The sequence below is a fragment of the Cyprinus carpio genome, chromosome B7 (genome assembly GCF_018340385.1).
Source record: "Cyprinus carpio isolate SPL01 chromosome B7, ASM1834038v1, whole genome shotgun sequence".
NCBI classification, from domain to species: domain Eukaryota; kingdom Metazoa; phylum Chordata; class Actinopteri; order Cypriniformes; family Cyprinidae; genus Cyprinus; species Cyprinus carpio.
In genome coordinates this window covers 42,412,857-42,419,184 of record NC_056603.1, presented here as the reverse complement: position 1 = coordinate 42,419,184, position 6,328 = coordinate 42,412,857, and positions in this window count along the sequence as shown.

Genomic DNA, 6,328 nt, shown 5'->3' with positions numbered 1-6,328 from the left:
CATGCTTCCAGCTAAAATATGAGTCATCTATCCATAATTTTTCCTTTTTCCAGAGAGCACTATTATATTGTATTGTTCTGACAAAATACACACAAAAAAAGGCAAAAAGGAACATATTCCTTAAACTACTGCACATACAACAACACAAATAGCCTTAAATCGTTTCTTTATTTATTGCATGTTTTGATGAAAATCGAATCACTAAGTTGTGAATTATAGAGCTATAGTTCACCCAAAAATGAAAATTCTGTCATTATTTACTCACCCTGTATGACTTACTTTCTTTGGTGGAACATAGAAAAAAATAATTTGAGTCACTGTTTTGTCCATTCAATGACAGTCAATGGTCTCCAAAAGTATTTGGTTAGAATTACTCAAAATATCTCCTTTTGTGATAAATTTTTTGTGAACTATCCCTTTAAGAATCAATCAGTATTCAGCACACAAAAGTAAACTACTGTAGCAGACTATTAAACTTTACTAGTTAACTTTTGCTGTGGGTATAAGACATTATTTGGAATGACACACAACTTAATGGTTAACCAAACAGAAAACTCATCAGTAAATTACAAATTCATTTATTGCTGTTAACTGATGGTAATGTAAAATGTCAGCATGTAGTCCATGAAAAAGTAACTGTACTCTGATTACTTGTTTGTTTGTTTTAATATATTTTTAATTGTACTCTAATTACAAGACCTTCATTTTGTAATCAGATTATGTAATAGCACTGGTTATATAAAGACTGTTAATTTCCTTTAGTTATTGACCAAGTAATCACGTTGTGGTAATTCTGTCTTTAATCTGTTTGCACTGACTGTAGCAATACTTTACAGAGACTGATGATTTGTCTTTGATGATTCATGTACGTGTGGGAATATTTGTAGAAACATAATAGATCTTTTAGTGATTTACGAATATACATTTAAACAACAACACAGGTTTGCCTGTAGTAGTAGTTTAATGTGATTGTAATTTTGATAGTTGTTCTTTTGGATGTTTTTAAAAAGAGGTTTGTAACTGGTTGTTATAGACCATAATACACGTTTTCTAATTTTTTGAGTGAAATTTCAGATCTTCCTCCTAAAATGGTTAATTTTAATAGTTGCAAATAGAAAATAAAGTGTTCATAATATAAAAAAATCGAGCGAGAATATTTCGGGTTATTTGATATTTATATAGATTTAGACCTGTTATGAAGTATGAAAGTACACAAAACAAAATATTTACTGTCTATATTTAACTACGATTTGCCTAGTTTCATAAATTCTAGTTCAAGTGTTTTTAATATTTCTATATTATCACATAATGGATATGGTGTGAGTAGTGTTGTGTGTTAGACTGGAGGGAAACCAACAAGTCTAGCAAGAATATCTACTTTATACTCTGCTAAAAGATCACTAAATTTTTTTTTTTTTTTTTTTTTGAGGCCTTAGTCTACTGATGTCCACATCTTTTAAAATGAAGAGGTATACGGTTGTATATTTTCACTATTGATACCAATTTTTATGTAGATGAGCAGTCTGTGACTTCTGTTTTGTGAAATTAAAATAACACTGTAAAGTGATAACACTGAGATGATATTTACGGAGTGGTTAGTGCAATTATAAAACACCACTAAATTATAATTATGGAGGACAGGGGAAAATCAAATGCTTTATGGCTTTCCCAAAAAAAAGTCTGTTCTTGTGTGCAATAAAATGTACAATAGTAATAATAAGATCTTCTTTATTATAACAACATCAATCAACTACAATAAAAAAAAAAAAACTAAAAATAGAAGTTTCTAATATAAGTTAAATATAAGTTAAAAACTATATAGACATAAAAAATTATTCAAGACAACAAAAGTATTTCAATTAATAATTAATAAAACCATATATGGTTTTATTAATTATTAATTGAAATACTTTTGTTGTCTTGAATAATTTTTTATGTCTATATAGTTTTTAACTTATATTTAACTTATATTAGAAACTTCTATTTTAGTTTTAGTTTGTCATGTCAGTACATAGTTAAAGGGGACATACCACACAGTTTCACACAATCCCCAGTTAATCTTGATTACCTATAAATTAGTTTATTACCAAAGAGTCTTTAGTTTTATCATATCTATAACAGAAAGATGCAGCTTTACAATTATCCCTGAAAACAGCCGAGCTCTTGAAGGTGTGCTGTGGGCGGAGCTAAAGAGTGACGAGCACTTGAGCGCCGATTGTCAACAAAACACAGACATTTGAAGATGTTTCACTTACCGTCTGCAGTTTCGAATCATGACCGGGATCTTTATAGTTGGGACCGCTTCATCTTTCAGTATCAGCTTTAAACTGGGCCTTGTTCAGAAAATGTTTGTCAACAAACACACTTGCAAAACTCCCCGGAAAAACAAACTGCATCCACTGTTTACATAACGCTGGGTTCTTCGGGAAGCTGAACAAGGTCATCTTTCCCTTACAAACAAAAACACACTTCTTTGGAGACATTCTTTCTCCCTTGCAGCGCTGCCAAATGATGTGCATTGATGTGCTGCTCTTGCTCTCGCTCTGGTGGATGTGTGCACAGGTGAAGTGTCTATACAAGGATTTCCACCCTTCATGACGTCATGAAGAGCCAAAAAAACTTTACGAAACCAAAACGAGTGTATTTGGCACAGAAACAAAAAAACAGGGTAAACTCCTGTTTGGGGTAAACGCCTGTTTACTCTAATGCTTAACCCTGATTTGTTCACGTTTGTGTAGCTGCACGAACGAATGGCACTTCAACCCGCCAAAAGGGGTAGAGTGGACTGTTATGTAAGTCAGCTAAGAGCGCCATTCAACAGAATTTTTCTCCTTCAGTGTGAAAATCATCTCCCCGCTGGACACTGAACAAAGAGCCTATAAGACGAAGATGTTTGAAGAAAAGCCGCTACTCGGCGTAGAAGAGCCCTGGAAGAGGAAGAATGCATTCCCCTGCGGCAACTGAAAAAGATCTCTTCCTAAGAGTGATTTCCTTAATGGTATTGTTCCAAATGACGAGCTGCCCTTCTGCAGCTGCTTAGACCAGGGGTGCCCAACCCTGCTCCTGGCGATCGACTGTCCTGCAAAGTTCAGCTCCAACCCTAATCAAACACACCTGAAGCAACTAATTAAGGTCTTCAGGCTCACTTAAAAATTAAAGGCAGGTGTGTTTGATTAGGGTTGAAGCTAAACAACGCAGGACAGTCGATCGCCAGGAGCAGGGTTGGGCACCCCTGGCTTAGACAAATGTTACCTGCCCAGATGCCATCAGAATCTCCTCCCACACTCTAAGAATATGTGGAAGCCATTGCGGCGAATCAAGCTCTCGTGGCTGGCCAGTCAGATGGCAGAAATTATCTTGTCATTCACTTTTTGAATCTGACTTGTCCTCATACTGTGCCGACCTTCGACTTATCCGTAGTCCTCCCTTCGAGCCACTCCAGTCCTCCCTCTTTTTGGCTTAAGCATCGGTCGAAGAAGTGGGCGACTTGCAAGCACTGTTGATCAGTGGGTCATGCCTTGAGTTCGGGCCTTACAACTGTAGTGTCATTGTCAACCCAAAACATGTCTATGTGCCTAAAGTGCTCTCCACTCCATTCAGAGCACAAAGTCATTACCCTTCTAGCTGTTCTTAATTCAGAGAGTGAGCAGGGTCCCAACCTCTGTCTGGTTCAGGCTCTTAGTGTATGTTGAGCACTCTGGCCCATTTAGGTACTCAGAGCAGATCTCTGTTTGCTTCGGAGGCCTCCCTAAAGGGCTGCTGGATAGTTGACTTTATAGCTTTGGCTTATGCCTCAGCAGGCTTACAGTGTTAGGTCAGAGTGAGGGCCCACTCCACCAGAGGAATGGCCTCCTCTTGGGCTTGGTACAGCAGAGTTTCAGTTGGTGATATATGTGCGGCAGCCAGCTGGTCTTTGCTGTCTGGATGTCCCTGCCCTTCAGGCATGGTTTTTGTCAGCTTTTTTTTTTACCTAATTTCCTGTATAAATGAAGAAGGTCTTGTTATGCAGACCCCAGCCTGTTGGCTTGGGTCTCAAATTTGGCTCATGCTTTTTAGGAACCCTAATTACAGGCGCTCTGGGTTCTGCACTTGCTTATAGCACAGTGCTATTGGATGCTTTCCCCATTAGCGTACAAAGCTATGGGGAACATTCGAAAGGGATGCTCTGGATACTACCAATAACTGTTCGTACCATGATAACCTCTTTAATCCAACATTTTGTTGAATGTGAATCCGCACAGCTCATGCTGCCAGTGTAAATGCTGTATCTTGTTTAATATAGAGGTTGAAATGAAAACACATCCACACAATATGTTAATCTGGTATCATGAGATCAATTCAAGATGTTGGCTTCTTAACTATGTTAATACAACCATGTATGACTTTTAAGACCTACGACCTATTTTTGGCCTGTGACAGCAGAAAGAGAAGCTCTGTTTTGAAAGCACATGACACTAAGCAACAGCATCAACACACATTAGAGATGTTTTATGAGGTCTGACAGCCAGTGTCTTACCTGGATCAGATGATGATCAACACAGAAACATGAACACGGCTCTGGGAATCATCAGTGTTCAAACACTTCAGTCTTTCAAACAAGCGCTTTGTACTGGATGAGGACACGCCCAATACAGGCCTTCTGTGATACACTACCACTTTAAAGTTTGGGGTAAGTTTTTTATGTATATATGCATTTATTTATTTATTTAAATTAGAAATTAATACTTTTATCCAAAAGAATGCAAAAGTGAAAAAAATACATTTATAATAGTTACAAAAGATTTTAATTTCAAATAAACGCTGTTTTAACCTTCTTATAATCCGAGAACCCTGAAAAAAATAAATAAATCATGGTTTCCATAAAAATATGAAGCAGCAGAAACTCTTTTCAACTTTTTTTTTGTCTTAAGAGCAACGTAAGGACAACATAATCTTGGGACTGAAATGCTTGTCTCCATCTAGCATAAACATTTAGGACATTAGCAACAACACAGATTACGGAGATGCACTAGCGCCTCCAAATGACCCTCAGTCTGATGGAGCAGAAGATAAAGGGATAGTTACAGGGTTGTATTTCTTTTTTTCAGTCCGCATAATAAAAGTGAGTGGAGTCAAAGTCCAGTGTTGTTTTGGACCCCATTGACTTTAACTGTGTGCAGGACAAACAGAGTTCTTTACAATGTCTTCCGCAATCATTTAGGCAAAATTTTTAAATGACAATTTCATTTTTGGGGGAACTATCCATTAAAGAGACAGGCTGAAGAACAACACTGAAGTAATTTAAGTCACTAATACTAAAAAGTTCATTTTAATATCATCAACCCTACTCTTCTGTATGCGTCAGGTTCAGCTAGTTAGCGTGGGTCATCTAGCCTCTGCTGGGAGATGCTCCTCCACATATATGAACAAAAACTAAAGCAAATTTCTAGCAATTTCTGAGTGAAAACTGTTTCTACACCATATTTTTTTCAGTGTACCAAGTATATTTTCCTGCCATTACAAATGAACCTCCTTGACTCCAATAAATCACTTCAAACAGAGAGAAAGGTAAAGATAGTGTTTTATTAGTTCATTTATTTAGTCTTGGTTTATCTGAAAGGTTGAGTTGATCCCATGCTGTGTTTCCAGGTGCTTGTTGGCTTCAGGCAGAATTAGCAGTAGTACAAATCAGATTCATGTTACATGTACTGAAGAAACAGAAGAAATACATGAGGATGCTGACAGAAGAGAGAGAGAGAGAGAGAGAGAGAGAGAGTCAGACCCAGAGTAGATACACAAAGAAACCCTGGCAACACTTCACAAAGTCTCATTTGTTAACATTAGTTAATGTATCAACTAACATGAACTAGAAATTAGCAGAATATTTGTTAACTTGCTTAACTTTACAGTATCCTTGTTGCACAATACTGTCCGCAATAACAGTACTGTGCATAATTACAAGCGACTAACTTTAAATTCTATAGTAAATACATGTTAATTAATAACACCGTACTTAATTGCATAATAACAGTGTAATAAGGTCACCTTAAAATAGTGTAATCAAATTTTAAAGCTTTTTTTAATGATTGTTTATTTATTCATGTTAATTCAAGCACAACTTGATTGAAAATAATTATTAGTAAGTGTTAAAATTGAACTACGATTAATGAATGACTAAATGTAAATGTTTAAGTATTGTTCATTGTTAACTCGTGCTAATATTAACAAATAAAACCTTACTGTAAAGTGTCACCAAAATCCCTAACTAGAGTTTCACTTCATATTCAACTGAAGGAAAACTAATGCATCCGGCTTGTTTTGCATCTGATCTTGAGAAATGTTTTTTTCC